Source organism: Mastigoproctus giganteus, chromosome 4 (genome assembly GCF_048544385.1).
Source record: "Mastigoproctus giganteus isolate SK-2022 chromosome 4, ASM4854438v1, whole genome shotgun sequence".
In the NCBI taxonomy this organism is placed as follows: Eukaryota; Metazoa; Arthropoda; class Arachnida; order Uropygi; family Thelyphonidae; genus Mastigoproctus; species Mastigoproctus giganteus.
The window spans coordinates 182,853,090-182,871,597 of record NC_143578.1 but is presented as its reverse complement, the minus strand read 5'-3'; the positions used below and the strand labels follow the sequence as shown (position 1 = coordinate 182,871,597).

The following is an 18,508-nucleotide window of genomic DNA, read 5'->3' as shown; positions in this document are numbered from 1 at the left end:
AGATTTAATTAGCAAGTACTGGTCAATGTAAAAAAAAAAAAAAAAAAAATCGCAAGCTAGGTTTGAATTTGAATGTATGCAATTCTGCTCAGACACGATAGGAGTGAGTATATGATGAGAGCCAGAGTACTTTTTAACCGAAGAGACTGCTTCTACAGGGATGGGGTACACATAAATAAATGGTGCAAGAATATTTGCTGATACTATCAAGACAGTGTTAGATGGGTCGGAAAACTGCTAGCTTGGCTGAAAATACACGGACTAAAAGATTAAGAGTGGCCGCAGGCTGAGGCAAAAGTGATTCTTGCACTGCTTCTATTGGAATGAGCAGCAGCCTGGAAAGCAAATTGCTTGGGATTTCCAGGACTGCTGGGAGTCATAGTGAAATAAGTAAATACATGGGCTGTGTTAGGGTAACTAAGAGTAGGAATAGGTGCATGAATACTTGTGTACACCAATGCTAGAAGTATAGTTAATAAATTTGATGAGTTTGAAGTGCTAGTCAAGACATCAAAGGTGGATATTGTTGGGATATCAGAGACATGGTGTCACACAGATATAAGCAGTGCAGAATTGGAATTTAGGGAGTATAATGTGTACAGAAAGGATAGACAGGACAGGGAGGGGTTATGTTGTTAGTTAAGAAACACATAAAATCTAAGGAAGTGCCTCCAGTTGACATTGGTGGACAATGCAATGTTGAGTCAGTGTGGTGTGACATAAGCACTGGGAAAGGGAAAATGAGAATAGGTGTGTGTTATAGGCCTAATGAATCTGATGAGTACAATGAGCAATTGTGCAGAGAAATATAGTGGGCCAGTAAATCAATGTCTTAAATGGGGATTTTTTATCTCTCCAGATATTGACTGAAACTTGTGGATTGGTCACTCGCACACTAGCAAGACTTTTGTGGATTTATTGGATGACTGTTTTCTGTAGCAACATGTTCAACAACAGAGGGAGTAATACTCTTGATATGATTATCAGCATTCATTATTCATTCATTAAGAATTTGCAGATAAAGGAACCATTGGGTGGCAGTGATCACAGTGTACTGATGTGGAATTTACTTATAGAGGTAACTACCATCAAGGGTAAAGGGAAGGGCTTTTGCTTTCAGAAAGGCGATTACAGTGGGATTAACTGATGTGAATTCTAAATGGGAAACCTTTAGGGACTTAATCTTGGTGGCTACTAGACTTTTCATACCACCTAAGAAATACTGTTCAAAGTTTAGGCCTAAATGGATGTCAGATGAATTAATGAGGCTCGTGGCAGAGAAGTAAAATTCATGGGATGCATATAAATTATTAGGCGAGACAGAATCCTAAGACAGATATAAGCTAGTCTATAATAAAGTCACAAAGGAGGTTAGGAAGGCAAAAGCAGATTAAGAGAATTCGTTGGCAAAGGATGCAAATGAAAACAATAGAGTTCTTTACTTATACTCTAGAAGGAAGAGGATTAGTCAGATTGGTTCTGTTGATATCAGTGGTTTGACTATTGATGATCGTGCTCAGGTAGCTGATAAACTGAATGAGCATTTTAAATCTACATTCACACAAGAGGAGTTATTCAAGGAGAGGGGATGCTGGAAACTTATCAAACTCTAACTGGGAGCTAAGTGATTTTGCTATAACTGAGAGTAAATAGGAGGAGAAATTGTTGAAGTTAAATATAAGGAAGGCACCCAGGGTGGATGGGATCTACCCAGTTATATTAAAGGAGGCAGCAAAGGAAGTAAGCAAACTCTTAGCCATAATTATGAGAGCTTCTTTGGACTCGGGGGAGGTACCCATAGACTGGAGATGTGCAAATATGACCCCAATTCACAAAGGAGGATCAAAGGGCAACACAAGTAATTATAGACCTGTTAACTTCTGTTCCAGGAAAATTAATGGAGGCACTGGTTAAACAAGCACTGCAAGATCATCTAAACAAGACTTCAGTTATAGCTCGGACACAGCATGGTTTTGTTAAGGGAAAGTCTTGCCTTAACAAAATTGGATAAAGGGATGGTTGAGTGGGAGAAGACAGAGTGGTAATTAATGGACACTGCTCATCATGGACTAATGTTATTAGTGGAGTCCCTCAGGGTTCAGTATTGGGTCCATTGTTGTTTTCTGTATTTATAAATGATATTGATGATGGAATATCAAGCTTAATGTCCAAGTTTGCAGACGATACAAAGGTTGGCAGGGTTATTAAGGACACTAATGACAGTATGCTGCTGCAAGAGGATCTAGAAAAGTTGAGCAGATGGGCTAAGAGGTGGCAAATGAAGTTTAACATTGACAAATGTAAAGTACTACATATGGGAAGCAGCAACCCCAGAGTGAAGTATCAACTCTGTGGTACTACAGTGACAGTGGTAGAGAACGAAAGGGACCTGGAGGTAATTGTGTAGGCAGATATGAAGTTTTCTGACAGTGCAAACATTCTGCAAAGGACAGCTTGTGGTGTCTTGTCAATGATATACAGGAAATTTGCTAGCAGGGATAAGGAGGTGATTCTCCTTTTGTATAAGGAAATGGTCAGGCCACACCTTGAGTACTGTATACAGGGCTGGAGGCCTCATTTTAAGAAGGATGTAGAGCTGATGGAACGAGTACAGAGAAGGGCAACAAGATTGGTGAATGGAACAAAGGGTTGCTCTTACGAAAAAAGGCTTATATTTCCAAATTACAGTGTCTTGAGACTAGGCACCTGCGAGGTGATCTTATTGAGGTGTATAAAGCCTTGGATGGCTTGAGCATGCTCAATGCTGACGGAATTCTTCGTCTTGCTCAGAATAATCATTTGAGAGGGCATAAATTCAAATTGAGGAAAGACGGATGTAGGATAGATGTGTGGAAGTTTGCCTTTAGCCAGCGGGTGGTTGGTTGGTGGAACAGACTTCCATCCTTTGTTGTGGAAGTTGATAGCCTAAATAAATTCAAGGCTGAGGTAGGTACTTGGAACAAACGGACGTGTGAAATGGGAGCGTGTTTTTTTTTTTTTTTTTTTTTTTTGGCTGATGCTGCATAAGCTTACTTTCTTGCATCATATGCCTGTACTAATGCTAATCATGTCAGTTTGCCTGTTCTTGTATACCAAAAAGGTTATTGTTAATGAAAAGTATTAAAACATACATATGACGTTCCGTAATTGTGCTGTGTTTTGTGCATGATATGGATTGCCTTTATTGCTTCCAGTAGAGACAAAATATTCAGTTTGTAGAAACTAATACTGTCTATTTAAGTTATGTAAAAATATAAGGGAAAATTTATTATACACATTAAACATGATTATTATATTAAAACTTTATCACCTGACTTCCTAAATAAGGATTGTTAAGCCCATTTTTTCACTAGGAGCCAAAACAAATATTATGCTGCAGGTCGCTGGATGTGTGTTCTTAAAGACAGCAAGAACAGGTCCTTGCTACTAATTATGGATATTTCAAAATACAATTTTATTTTTGTTGTGTGTGTGTGTGTGTGTGTGTGTGTGTGTGTGTGTGTGTGTGTGTGTGTGTGTGTGTGTGTGTGTGTGTGTGTGTGTGTGTGTGATGAAACCACCAAAAACACAAGGGATTTGCTCTGGAGACTAAACATGGATTTCACCACTTGAAGCCTCCAATAAGCAGTGGTGGTATTACACCAGTTGATGAGAGCCTTACAGTTTAATTTTTTGTATAATTATAATCTTCTTGTAGAAGAACTACAGTATAAAGCAGGCTATAATTAATTACATTTATAAATATATGTATGTATATATAGGATTATTACAAAATAGCTTAACAACTTCGTATGCTGATAGCAGTGTTGTAAATAAAATGAATGGGTATATTGTAGTATGGAAAGATAGCCACAATAGTGAAAATATATATATACAGTCGAACTTCCCTATAACGAATTTGATAAATCCGGCGAAAAAATTTGTTATAGAGAAATCTCGTTATACAGAGAATATCTTTTATTAGAAATTGTTATCTAATGAGAAAATGAAAACGAATCTACATTTATTTTTAATGTATTTTATTTCAAAAACATACTTATTTAAATTATGTTTACACAATTTTCAGGCGCCTCCGTAGCCAGGTGGGCAGGAGCAGCAGTGCGTAGCACACACTTCTTGATTAGACCAGGGTTCGAGTCCTTCACCACCAAATACAGAGGATGTGGAAAGGTCAGGGAATGACCACCGCCTATCCCTGCAGCGATATGGCCTTAGTTGCTAATGCTCCAAATAACAAACAAACACAATTTTCGCCGGTAAATATCACAAATTAAAAAAAAAAAAATCTGTAATTTTCGTTTGCACAGTACAATTAAAAAATTGTCTGATTCTCAAAGAAAACCTCACATTTGTTCATAGCATTAAAAACATTATCAGGAACATTTTCACAAAACTGTAGACCCATACGAACCATTTTAAAAGCATTAATCGTTACTTCATGAGTTGGCTTTTCTACAGGTAGTTCTGATGCGTCTCTTCAGTGTCATCATTAATTTCTTCGTGATCATGGTTGCATCTAACACTGTTCAGCAGTATTTCATCTTCATTTGGATGTTCTGCTGTGATCTACATAAACATAACTATCCAGTGTTATTTCATTTTCGATGTTTCTGGACAATTCTAATAATGTCCAATAGTTTTTCAGTTGTGAAAGGGGCAGTTCACCTTGTTCATCCAGTCGTTGTTTGACTTCTGTATTCAATGCAAATCCCGCTTTCGAAAAACAATTTTGAATAGTGTATTCAGCGACATCGTTTGTCCAAACTTTTGCCAGTTCAGAGATGCAATCTCTAAGGTTAATTGTAACCTCCAAGTTTCTATTTTTTGATAACGCATTGACAATCTTCATTATTATTCTCTTTCGATAATGAAATTTAAAATTTTTAATAATGCCTAGGTCCATTGGCTGGAGTTTTGACGTTACGCTTGGTGGTAAAAACAACTTCGCACTTTTAAGTTTGGCAGAAATATTGGCAGGAAGTGCCGGACAGTTGTCAGTTACCAACAAGATTTTCCTTTTTTCTTTTGTTATACGCTTGTCTAGTTTTAATATCCGTTCATAAAAATATCACTTGTCATCCATGCTTTTTTATTAAAGGTGTAGTCAACTTCCAAAGATTTTGTGCCTCTAAAACATCTTGGGTTTTTTGATATTCTGACGACTAAAAGTCTTAATTTTTCACTTCCTGTCATATTTGCTCCAACTAGCATAGTGATTCTTTCTTTGCTTTGTTTTTCGCCAAAACATTTATCATTCTTAAAAGCAAGTGTTCTATTTGGTAAACATTTAAAGAATAAACCCATTTCGTCAGCATTAAAAACATCGTTACGCTCATATTCTTCCAAAATCTCCTTTAAGGTATTGTTCCTCCAACTGTTGCAATCTTCTTCGCTTACATTAACACTTTCTCCACAAATAACCTTTTCCACAATTCTGTGGCGCTTCTTAATTTATCTAGCCACCCAGTTCTCGCATTAAATTCTGTATGTCCAAGGGACTGTGATTATTATTAGGCCCGATATTGGGATTAATTATTAGGCCTGATATTGGGATATTCTTTTCACGTATCATTTGCACCCATTTTAAAACAGCTTTATCAACATCTTCGTATATACGCAATTTAATTCGCTTCTTGTCTGCTCCTCCTTCAATTGCATTTAAAATTGATTCTCGATTTTTTTAAAATCGTAGATAAACTGCTTACAGACATGCCATGTTTCTCCGCAACATCTTTTTTCTTAAAACCCTGGTCAATATCATAACAATCTTTGCTTTATAATTAATACTTAAACACTTTCTCTTCTACATTGTTTTCGCAGTTGTAAAAATTACTGGACTGCAGCTCTTGCCGATACATACACTGCAAACTTCGCTGTGCTGGCCATATAGTGAATTGTTAGTACCGCCTACTCAATGACGTTCACTTGCCAATTCAACAGTATCACTCCCTTTGAAGAAATATACGACTTTATGAATTTCTTTTATTCTGCTTTCATTCATATATACACGAAAGAAAATGTATGATTAATGTATGCTGTATGTTACTTTTCAGAAAAAAAAAAAATACAAGAGCATATAGCCTATGTGATTGATGAAGAACGAAATTAAAAAAAAAAAAATCATGAAAACCATCTACTGGGAGTCCAGTTAGACGAGAACGGACATATCATAATGATTGACATGAAGGTCACGTGGTACAATTGGGGTGAGAAGCTAATGTCACTCAGTAGGCGTTACTAAAAAACCGACTATGGTAGCATTCTATGTATTGCCGCCGCAGTATGCTAAAGGTTTACCTCGGCGAATTTCGTTTTCCCCTGAACCAATATCAATTTACAAATCTATTTATTGTAAAGTTTACGACCACTTTTAAGAAACACATTTGGTTTAATAACTGTAACAAAAATGAAACAAAGACCCTCCTACGGGCGTCAGTGGCCACAAGTGTTCACTAAAAAGGATGATTATTTAATTCCAGATGCGGCGCCTCCGTAGCCAGGTGGGAAGGAGCAGCAGTGCGTAGCACACACTTCTTGATTAGACCGGGGTTCAAGCCTGTCACCACCAAATACAGAGGATGCGGAAAGGTCAGGGAATGACCACCGCATATCCCCGGAGCAATATGGCCTTAGTTGCTAATGCTCCTGAAAACCAAATAACAAACAAACAAACAATTCCAGATGCTAATGCGAAATTTCGGAGGGAAGAAGGCTTCCCTCCGAAATTATATATAATTGAAATTAAATATATTTGAGCTGCTGTTTAGCAGTAAATGCTTGAAAATCTTCAAAAATGCTTTTACTAATTTTTTATAAAAATTCGTTATAGAGAGACTAACACTTCGTTATATGGGGTTAATTTTACATGTAATATAGTTTCATTTGTTTTGCGAAAAAATTCATAATATAGAGAAATTCGTTAAATAGAAGTTCATAATAGAGAAGTTCCACTGTATATATATATTTTTTTTGAAACAGTTAGTAGCTATGTCTGCTCCCCACCAGAGGCACTGCAGTAGCATCAACAAAATGGTGGATTTCATCCTTGTTAAAAAAGAATGCAGTGTTATCAGTGGCACACAGAATTTGGTGAATATGGGATGTTGTGTGACCCATGCAAATAAATTAGGCAGACCAAGTGTGAGTGATGAAACAGTGAAGGAAGTGAGATTACTTTCTTCAGAAGCACAAGAAAATCAACATTTGCAAGTTACAAACTGGGTCTGCCACTGTTTGGAAAGTGCAATGGAAACATTTTCACCAATAGTAGCAGTAAACATTTTACTGCTATTGAGTGGTGAAAGCATATGCAAGTGAAGTGTATCAATTTCTGAGTGGGAATGCAGGCAAGGAGTGACGGAAAAACAACTTGCTCGAGCATATCCTGTTCAGTGAAGAATTCAAACTTCATGTTAGTAGCTATGTCAGTATGCACAATGTTTGGGTTTGGGGTACAGAAAAACAACGTGAGTACTTACTTGAACATATTTGTAACAGCCCAGAAGTCTGTGTTCTGTGCTTTTAGTTCAGAGAAATTTTGCAGGCCTTTCTTTTTTCATGAAAAATTGATCGCTGGAGTCATTTTTCTCGATATGCTTGAATTTTCTGATATCACAAATCAGCAATGATGATCCCAGTGGATGATTGTTTTTCCAACAAGATGGAATTCCACCTCATTGTCATTGAGAAGTGACAGCATACATGGATTTGTACTTCCAAGAAAGATGGATTGGTTGTATCTTGTTTGCTTCATTAGCCAGCACGATCTCCAGCCTTGGCACTAACCAATTTACAACTTTTGGGTTTTGCAAAAGATGACATCCATTACCAAGGAATGTGGTTGAGCTGAAGGTCAGGATCACTGCTCCTGAAGCACTGTTTAAAGCAGCGTTTCCCAAACTTTTTTTAGTCACAGAACACTTTCATCTCACAACATATTCACAGAACACTTTTGAAACACAAGTTTAGCAAGAGCCGAAGAACTGTTGCTAATATTTTATTAGCAACAGTTTTATAAACAACAATTATAAAGCTGAAATTCAAATAACTGTCATTATACTTTCGTTTTGGTCTTTTATTAGTTGGTTCTTGTTTTTTCATTTCGGATTTCTGGGGAACAAAACGCTGCAATTTTTCATCCTCACTTTGAAGTGTGACAATATTGTGTTCGTTTTCATCAACCACAGTTGCACTACTAGAAGTACTTTGCTTCTCGTTTTAAAGTTCCTTTTTTCAACCACAAATCCATGGTCATTTATTTTAATAATAATATTTCGAAATACTAATAATTATCAAAAAAATTTATACAATTTATACGATATCGTAACTAAATTTATATAAAATATAGTTATGATATCGATTCGCTTCCTCCTATCCTTCAACCTGTGTACTCCAGGCTAAATCGCATACGAATGGCATACTAGATCACCACATTGCTACCTTTTTGTAGATATCATTACCTCTATGCAAAACCTGCCAAAATAAAGTATTCTGCAGTCTATGCCAGTATATTAATAACCAAAAAAAAATTTTTATAATGGTGCAAAAATGGTGCATGTGTTACAAAATTGACAGTAGGAGTGTAATGAGTATAATGAGTAGGAGTGTAATGAGTATACCAAACAGCTATACAAGGAAATAGCAATGAATCAGCAAATCAAAAAAGGATGGTTGCAGGATAGATGTGCATAAATTTGTTTTCAATTAGGGAGTACTTTATTTTGGGAATAAATTTCCACTTGGTGTTTTTGGAAGTGGATAGATTTAAAAGATTGCAGAAATTATTAGACAGGATGGGCAAGTGTGAAGTAGTTGTTATATATATATATATATATATATATATATATATATATATATATATATTTTTTTTTTTTTAATGCTGTATAAATTTGTTTCCCTCCATTTTTCCACTAATGAACACCATACCTGATAACTCTCCAGATTTTTGGAATAGATTTATAAAGAAGACTGATGAAGAATCAGTCCTTTTTACTTCATTTGATCCCTTCTGTTGTATCATCGCATATAACTGGTGACAAACAATTTATCTTTATTTTTGCAAACACTCACTTTTTCAATGTCTTTTCGTGAAAAAATACTAAAACTATGTTAAAGTTGGAATTAAAAAAAAATTGTGAACTTTTGCTTGTATTTAATTTAATGTATTTATCATCATGTGTGCCACTCTACATTGTAAAATAGAAATATGGGAAAATGGTGTTGTTCTCTACTGTGTAATATTTTATCATATTGCACAATACAATACAATGCAATACATGTGTGATGTGAAGCTAATTAACAAAGCTTTCAGTACTATGCCAAAGAAATCAATGACCTAAAATTTCAGAAGACATAAATGCGAGATTTTCTGTATATTGTAAAACCTAAAAATGGTAACACATTTGCCTTTTATAGCATATATAGATGGTGTTTTTCAGTTTCAAGCAGTGGGAAGCATAATGTAATAATAAGAACAATGTGCAGTGCATAGAAAGAAATGCAGAAAAAATGCATTTAACATTTCATAGGTAGCAATGATATCATGTGTTTTAAATATTTATTTGCACCTTTTGTCAAAGATCATAATCTGGTTTGACTTGTGCTGATCATGTGGGTGTGTCATTTAGAAATGTGTTTTGTGATAGTAAAATAGCAAAGAAATAGAGTTGTGGAAGAACAAAAAACAACAAAATTAAAGACAGGTATTGGTAGGGAAATTGCTAAGTTGACCGGAGACAAACATACCTGGTATGGCTGAGGCCAGAACAGTTTGCATCAGATCCGAGTGATGCCCAAATAATAAAAATTAGTCTTATTTACATCATAAACAGGAGGTGGGCAAGGACTCTTTCTGAAACTTTATAGCCAACTAATTCAGCCATGTTACGAAAAAATTCCATAAAAGGTCCTCCAGTCTTCACATGATTAGAGCCTAAGCTTTTTCACACAGTATGGAAGGACAGTGATACAGAGCTGCCAACTTTTTACTTTCAAAAAGCTGGAGATCAATCATTTGTAAGCAGAAAGAAAATAGGAGAGTTTGGACCAAAATAGGCAAAAAAAAAAAAAAAAAACAGGAGGAATTTTTGATAAAAGCAGGAATTTATCAAAAAAAAAGGGAAATTTTTCAGAAGAGGCAGGAGGTTTTTGTGAAGTCCACACTGCGCGAGAAACTAAATTTCACTGAAAAATACACATTTATATTAAAACAGCCATAAGACTACTTTAGCTCCTTGAAACTTTGATTTCTCATCCAGAAATAGGCAAACTGATCAAAGAATGCATGCAAATACAGAAACAGTATACTGACTCTTTGTGAGCTTAGTTCGAAGTGGTATTTACACACACTGGTATTTTGTCAACAAAAACACTAGCATAAGCTTGTTTTCTTGCAGGATTTAAAATTCGAGCTATCAGAAAAAACTTAATTACTGAGAAACTCCTCGTTTGTAAAGATATAAAAAGTAGCCATTTTTGAAACTAGTGCTATATGACGAGCACTGGCAACTAAGAAATTTAATATATATATTTTCTTTATGTAAAGGATTGATAAAAATTTCATTGTTGCACCTTCGTTATATCCTATTTCATACGTTGATGCACCAGTGTTAAATCCAGAGCGTTTGCACCTGGTGGGGGGAGAATGCATACTTCAGGGGGGACATATATGTGTATATCTTTTATTATTATTTAAAATTTACAACATGTGTTACGAACAAATCTGTATATTTGTGAATGTAGAGAATATGAGAAAATAAAATAGGAAACAAAAGGAAATATTATTATTTAACCTCTAAATACAGTGGATTCCAGTTATTTGGGCCACCGGTTAATCGGGGCAGCCGTTTATTTGGGGCAAATCTTAAAAAACAGAAACCGATCGAGAAAATAGCCAGGGTTTACTTCGCTTAATTGGGACAGCATGCCGTTTAATCGGGGCAGGAGACCGCAGCACTGGAGATTACCCTACGATTGTCTCCGACAGTACCACATGGTTCGGTCAAAATTCTGGAGGTCACAACCATAAAACAATAAAAACAATTAGCAGTCACCTGTTTATTGGGCTTTTCTGTTAGTGAAATCTATCATAAACGGACAGTAAACTCGATCTTATTGAATTTGCGATAATACCGACAGCTGGAATTCTGTGGGTTATTATGGTGAAATGTGTTTACACCTCATGAAATCTTAAATCATATAAAAAAATTAATTTTCAGATCTTCTCTTCATTCCTATTTTTAAAGCTTCGTTACTCGGTTCTCACTTGCGCGTATTGTGTTACTTGCAATTTGTGTGTGCTGTGTTCTTTGTTATTGATTGCTTATATTTTTACTGTTTTAAATTTTAACCTCTCCCTGCCCACAAATGTCAGTGAACAGAAATGTCAACTAGTTCGTATGTACGTACAGTACGTATTAATTATTCCGATTTTCACGTATCATTTAATTTTTTAATTGGTAAGGTAATAAAGGGTAAATTTGTGCTTAACATATCTTTGCTTTTATAGCCTGTGGATAATATTCCTCCTATTTTCGCTAATTAGAATTGCTGTTTAATAGAATTAAAATTCAATTCACAAACGTGATCACAATGACCGGTACTTACTGCACATCATATAGTGAACGGTACTTTACTATGTTGTGTTTGTGGTGTCGTGATTTGATTGTACAGTGAGCCAATTGTAAAAAAAGGGGGGGGGTTACATTGTATTTTTAACTATTTTAACTATTTACATGAAACTTCGGATAATTGGGGCAGCCGCTTAATCAGGCCAAAATGCACTAGTCCCGATGTGTCCCAAATAACCGGACTGGACTAATAGTCAGTTCACATAAACCGCATTAATGATAATAATACGAAATTTAATAGTTTAATAATATGAAAATCACAGATTAACATTTGGAAAAAAACCACACAAATTTATAATCAAACGTGCAAATATTATAATAATCTTATTCTTCTTTGCCTTTTCTTTGCACATGTATCAACACTTCATTTATTAATTTTTCCGATAACTCATTCGGTTTCTTAATTTTGTCATCAATCGATTTATTGTGCTAAAAGAGTGTTCAGCACTAGCAGTTGAAACTGGAATACAGCATAGCTAGATACATAATGTCTTTAGCTCAACATATCCGTTGATTCCAAAATTGAATGTATAAGATTGTTGTTGTTGAGTTGGTTTTCTGTTTTTGTCACATATTTAAATGAGTGAATGTCATTCCACAAAGGATCAAAGTTCAAGTTTAGACAAGAAGAGATTATCTTTGTCATCTTCTGTAGTTGGTAGAAAGATTTTGATGATTCAATCTTTGCAGTAACGTTGGGGATCAACATTATTTTGTCATTAAAACAGTCCTTCACTGAAAGAGTATTCTATCCCAACTGCACTATCTGCACGACTTTGAGTGATGTCATTTGTGAAAGGCAGCAAAGATAAAAGAATCAAAGATTGGAAATCCCTGTGATCAGCTGAATTTTTCTTGATGCACACTTTTACTTTCATGCCCAGCGGATGGGCCGATGAACCCATCCACTGGGCATGAGGGCCCTGGGTGCCATGCATTCGGTGGCCAAGCGATTGTAGTGCATCTCACAAAGCGATCTTTTCAAAGAGCTTTTGCCCTATAGAGATTCTTTTTTGTTCTGATTACCATTTTCCTTATTTTCTACTCGAGTAGCTCTTTGACACTATAGGAAGTAGGCAAAGGCCCAGAAATGAAAGACACTTTTCTGTTTTTTTTTTCATATCTCTCACTAACACAACTGACAGCCGCTTGGTCACCTCGTGCCATTGTTCTCGTCTCCTCGTGGCAGGGACGGTTACCTGGGTGGTAAAGACAAACCCCCAGGGCCAAAAGAAGCCATCATGGATAAAAATTTTTATCCACCATTAGAGCCTATGAGCTCAAGACCTGAAACTTACACTGACTATGACACCAATCATGACTTAGGTAATCACAATCCAAAAATACAGAAGACCAATCAGATGGAGCAACCCTGCCCATCATTTTTAATTTTCCACTCGCTCACTGGTCAGCCTGTGAGCAAACTGTCTTCCTTCGTTATACAAAAACATGTGGAAGGTATTGCTGGATCTCCAAAAACTGTTAAGACTCCAATCAGGAAACTTATTAGTGGAAATTACAAACCACAGGCATTCAGAGGAGCTTTTACAGCTTACAAACTTTGCTGGCATTCTAGTAAAAATATCTCCTCATGCAACCCTAAATTCATCCAAGGATGTCAGTCATATCCAGTTGGGACCTTTTAAATGTCACCGAGGAGGAAATAACCCAAGAACTGCAGGGACAAAATGTAATTCAAGCAAAATGTATAATGACTAAAAAAGATAGCCAACTTATACCAACCAGAAATATTATTCTTACCTTTAATACACCCAACTTGTCCTCCTCTGCAAAAGCAGGTTATTTACTTTGCCACATCCACCCCTACATTCCCAATCCTTTACGCTGCTACAAATGCCAAAAGTATGGCCACTCATAAACTGTATGCAGAGGAGTTCCTGTCTGCCCTAACTGTGGTTCCTCAGATCACATACAAAATGACTGTATGACTACAAAAATGACCTGCCCAATTGCAATGGAGATCATCCTGCATATTCCTTGAAAAATGGAAAACTGAGAAAACAATAGTAAAATACAAGGTTGAGAAAAAATTAAGTTACCAAGAAGCGAGAAAACTAGTTGTACCTCCTATAAACAAAAATGTAAACCTATGCAAATGCCATCAAAAAGTATCAAACAGTCTCCACTCAAACCGATGTCACAGTTCCCACTAATAAATCAATTTCTGATTGGGCCAGAAATATCCTCTCTGAACAAAAACCAAGTATACATAAGCAACAACCCAAACTCTTAGATCAGGCAAATAATACTCCTCTGACAATACCAGCGGCATCTCCTCCTTCAAAGAGTGCTACCACATCCTATATTACAAACTTAAATGCAATGAAAAATATCCAGGACACAACCAGTGGACACAGATGGCACATCAATAGAGGAAGATCCTGTTTTAGAAATCTATGCTGAAGAAGAAGTGGACATTGGCCGGCCAGTTTTCTCCAAAAAAGAAAAACAAAAACTGGAACGTAATAATCCAGTCACTTTCAAAAAGCAGTCAGATACAGCTCCATCAGTTAAACACAATTAATGCCTTGTATTTTACAATGGAGCTGCAGAGGTTTTCGTTGCAACACAGATGACATCCATGATCTAATTAACCAATATTCTCCATTTGCACTTTGTCTTCAGGAAACTTACCTAACCTTGCAAAATTCTCCTTCAATAAAGAACTATTGCCTTTATTGAAGATCGTAATACAGCCAATGCTGCCCATGGTGTTGTGGAAATCCTAATAAATTCAAAAATCCAGACTAAACATATTCCACTTCAAACTGAAATAGAAGCTGTTGCTGCTCGTATAACTCTCCATATTGCAATTACAGTAGTTTCAATCTACTTACAACCAAACCATACTTACTGTTTAAAAGATCTCGAAGACCTCTTTATACAGATACCTCCACCTCTCTGTATATTAGGGGACTTTAATGGGCACAAACTCCTTATGGGACTCTTCTAAATTAGATAGACAGGGCCGACTCATTGAAAGCTTTTTAGAGGCACTGAATCTCATCTTACTCAATACCGGCACGCGCATACACACATTCAGCTCCCAACTGGACAAACCTCAGCAATAGATCTCTCCATCTGTTCTCCAGTACTGGCCCTGACTATAGAGTGGTATGTTGTTAATGATCCTATGGGCAGTGTTCACTTCCCAATTGTATGCAACATATTAATAGCACAGACTCCTCTAACTCAACCCTGCAGGAAATGGAAATTTGTTTGAGCAAACTGGGCACAATTCCAGTCATCAATATCCTTTGAAGAGAAAAAAAATCCGCCTCCAGCCTATTGATGATGTGAAAGATTACATCACGTCTCATCTCCTAAATGTGGCCAAAGACACAATACTACTATCCAATCCCCCTAGCCAAAAACATTATAATTATTGGTGAAATGAGGAATGCACAATAGCAAAAAAAGCAAAAAATAAAGCCTGGAATCTGTTTCGGCAATATCCAACCAATCTGATAAATTATAAAAAATTAAGGGCAGAAGCACGTTTCATACAAAGGCAAGCCAAGAAAGAATCCTGGACCCGCTTTGCGTCCAACATCAACAGAAATACTGACAGCAAAATAATTTGGAAAAAAATTATATATCCGGTAAGTTTCCAACCATACCATCTCCAATCCTCTCCTGGAATGGGCGAGATCTGTCAAGTCCCTTGGATATAGCAAATGCTTTGGGAAATACCTTTGCTGAAATATCAGCAGCATCTGCATATACTACATCTTTCCAGCGAATTAAAAACAGTGAAGAACAGCATACTATTAACTTCCAAACTACTTGCAGTCTACCATATAACAAACTGCTGCAATATTCTGAACTTTTACATGCCATTAAAAACAGCCCACAATGGTTCTGCCGGACCAGATGGGATCTATTATGTCATGCTGCAACATCTTGATGACAAAGCTTTGCGCCTCCTTCTGCTCTTTTACAACCGCACTTTTTTAGAAAATGTTTAACCAGCTTCTTGGCATCATTCTATTGTTTTGGCGTTCCTAAAGCCTGGAAAAGATCCATCCGACCCCCATAGCTATAGACCAATATCTCTCTCAAGCTGCCTCAGCAAAATCCTTGAAAAAGTTGTCCACAGTAGACTTGTCTGCATCATTGAGTCAGAACATCTAATGAGCCATAGTCAACACTGCTTTCGAAAAAACAGGTCATGCTTGGATCTCATGGTCAAAGCTGAATTTTTCATTCGGAATGCTTTCGTTAAGCATGAACATCTAGTACTGATTTCAATAGATATAGAGAAGGCATTTGACACCACATGGTGGCATGGCATACTTAGTGATCTTTATGCTCTTGGTCTGTGGGGCAAACTTCCCAGATTTGTTCAGAATTTTCTACATTTTAGATCATTCCAAGTGATATACCAACATGCCCTCTCTGCAACTTTCATTTAGGAAGGTGTTCCACAGGGATCAGTATTGAGTACCACTCTTTTTGCTCTTAGAATAAATTCCATCACTAAACAGCTTCCAAACACAATTGAGACTTACCTTTATGCAGATGACCTTTCCATCTCCTGCCATTCCCAAAACATGAGCGCTATTGAAAGACAGCTTCAGATATCACTAAATAAAATACAACAATGGGTCAGCCTCAATGGCTACTGACTCTCTCAGCAGAAAACAGTTGCAATCCATTTTTGTAGACAACGAAAACTTCATCTGGATCCTGAACTTCAAATTTCCAATGTCTCCATCCCAGTTGCTATTAACATCAGATTTCTAGAATTAACCCTTGACAACAAATTAAATTTCTTAGACCATATTAAAAATGTATGTACTTCCTGTATAAAAAAGTTAAATATACTTAGAACGTTATCCTCCCTAACATGGGGTGCAGATCGCACCTCCCTGCTTCGGTTATTCAGGGCATTTATCAGATCCCATCTCGATTATGGTACTCCTGTCTATGGTTCTGCCAGAGCAAGCGCACTGTGCTAGCTTGATCCAGTTCAACACAGCGCCTTAAGGATTGCACTTGGTGCATTCAGAACCTCACCAACTACTAACATTACGTAGGAAAACATTGTTATTGAAGTATGCTGTCAAAATACAAAGTTGTGCCTAGCATCCCATTCAGCCATATCTATTCAATACGCCACTAGAAAACCTTTACAGAAATAAACCTATCGTAGTAAAACCAGCTGGCCTTTGCCTTCTTGAACTGATACAAGTTTTGGAATGTTTCCATTCTCTCTGTGCAACAGGTAGTAAATTTTGCTCAAACACCATGGAGTCCTGCTATTCTACAGACTTGTGACCCTTGCCTCTGCCAATGGGGAAAAGAATATTCTACAAGCATCAAATTCCAGACAACTTCATGCAATTCACATTCGTAGATATATTGATTTTTCCCCAGTTTATACAGATGGCTCTAAATCCAACTCAAACGTTGGAGCAGCCACAGTGTTTTCAAACACCACTTTTTCAGCATCCCTTCCATTTGAATTCAGCATCTTCTCGGCAGAATTATATTCAATTAAACTAGCCTTAGAAAAGATCTGTTCCGACTCTTCATTAAAATATGCTACTTACACTGATTCCCTCAGCTCAATTATGGCATTATGTAACTCCTCAGATAAAGTTCACCCTGTTCTAAACAAAATTAGATGATTATTAGTGCAGATTGAAGAGCACCACCAACTGGTCACCTTCTGCTGGATTCCAGCACATTCCGGAAATTCCGGTAATGAACTGGCCAATAAAGCTGCAAAAAATCAAACCACCTTAGATTCAACAAATGTTCCTGTTCCAACATCAGACTATCCACAAATCATTCATGGTACATGTCTAACAGACTGGACAGCACTCTGGCATTCTCAAACAAATAATAAACTTTTTCAATTTAAACAGGATCCTAAAATTTGGCGTTCCAGTATCCGTACATCAAGAAGGGAAGAAATAGTCCTTTCAAGATCAAGAATAGGTCATACTCATTTAACTCACCTTCATTTACTCACAGGAGATGATCCACCCCAATGTTTACATTGTTCTGTAAATCTGACTGTTAAACACATTCTCATTGAATGCCCATACTATAAACAAAGGTGCCTCCGTAGCCAGGTGGGCAGGAGCAGCAGTGAGTAGCACACACTTCTTCATTAGACCAAAGTTCGAGCCCGTGCCCACCAAATACGGAGGATGCAGAAAGGTTAGGGAATGACCACTGCATATCCCCGGAGCAATGTGGCCTTAGTTGCTAATGCTCCTAAAACCGAAATAACAAACAACTATAAACAAGGCAGAAATACAACCCTGCTATCATTGGTTAACCTTCGGAAACCAATAGCTTTAGAGAATGTCATTGGTGATAATGCAAATATCTCTGAATTTTTTAACTTTCTGAAGAAAATTGGAGTTTTTAGTCATTTCTGATTTCAGCCTTTCCTGACGTTACAAGAATTTCTCATATGTTATTACAATAAATGAATATGCGCATTATAGCCAAAGCAGCTTATGCGCCATCAAACCCCCACAACAACAACTGGGCATGAAATAGAGTTTGACGGTAATGAAGTATGCCGTTATCTTTTTTTTTTTTTTTTTTTTTTTTTAAATCACTAAAATGCTGTGAAAAAATAATTTTATTAAATATTGTGTTAAAAATTGCAGGCTATTTTACTTTAATGAGTCTGACTTAATCAATAAAAGTGTAAGCATCTTCAAATCCTATTGATGACTGAAGAAACCTGCAGAGTTATTCTCAGATAGATAAGATTTTCTCTGGGGAAAACTTTTTTTTTCAAAGAACATGAGAACTAATACACAGGGTACAACAACATGGCTGAAACTGTCTTCGCATTAAATTAACCACCTAATATTATTTGAAAATGATGATTA

At 36.6% G+C, this 18,508-nt stretch overlaps 1 protein-coding gene across 3 annotated transcripts in view; it reads left to right on the top strand.

Moving 5' to 3' along the window:
• Window positions 1-18,508, top strand: part of LOC150087235 (ras-specific guanine nucleotide-releasing factor RalGPS1-like) — a 419,169-nt gene that overhangs the window by 216,028 nt on the left and 184,633 nt on the right. The gene's annotated exons all lie outside the window — the stretch shown is intronic.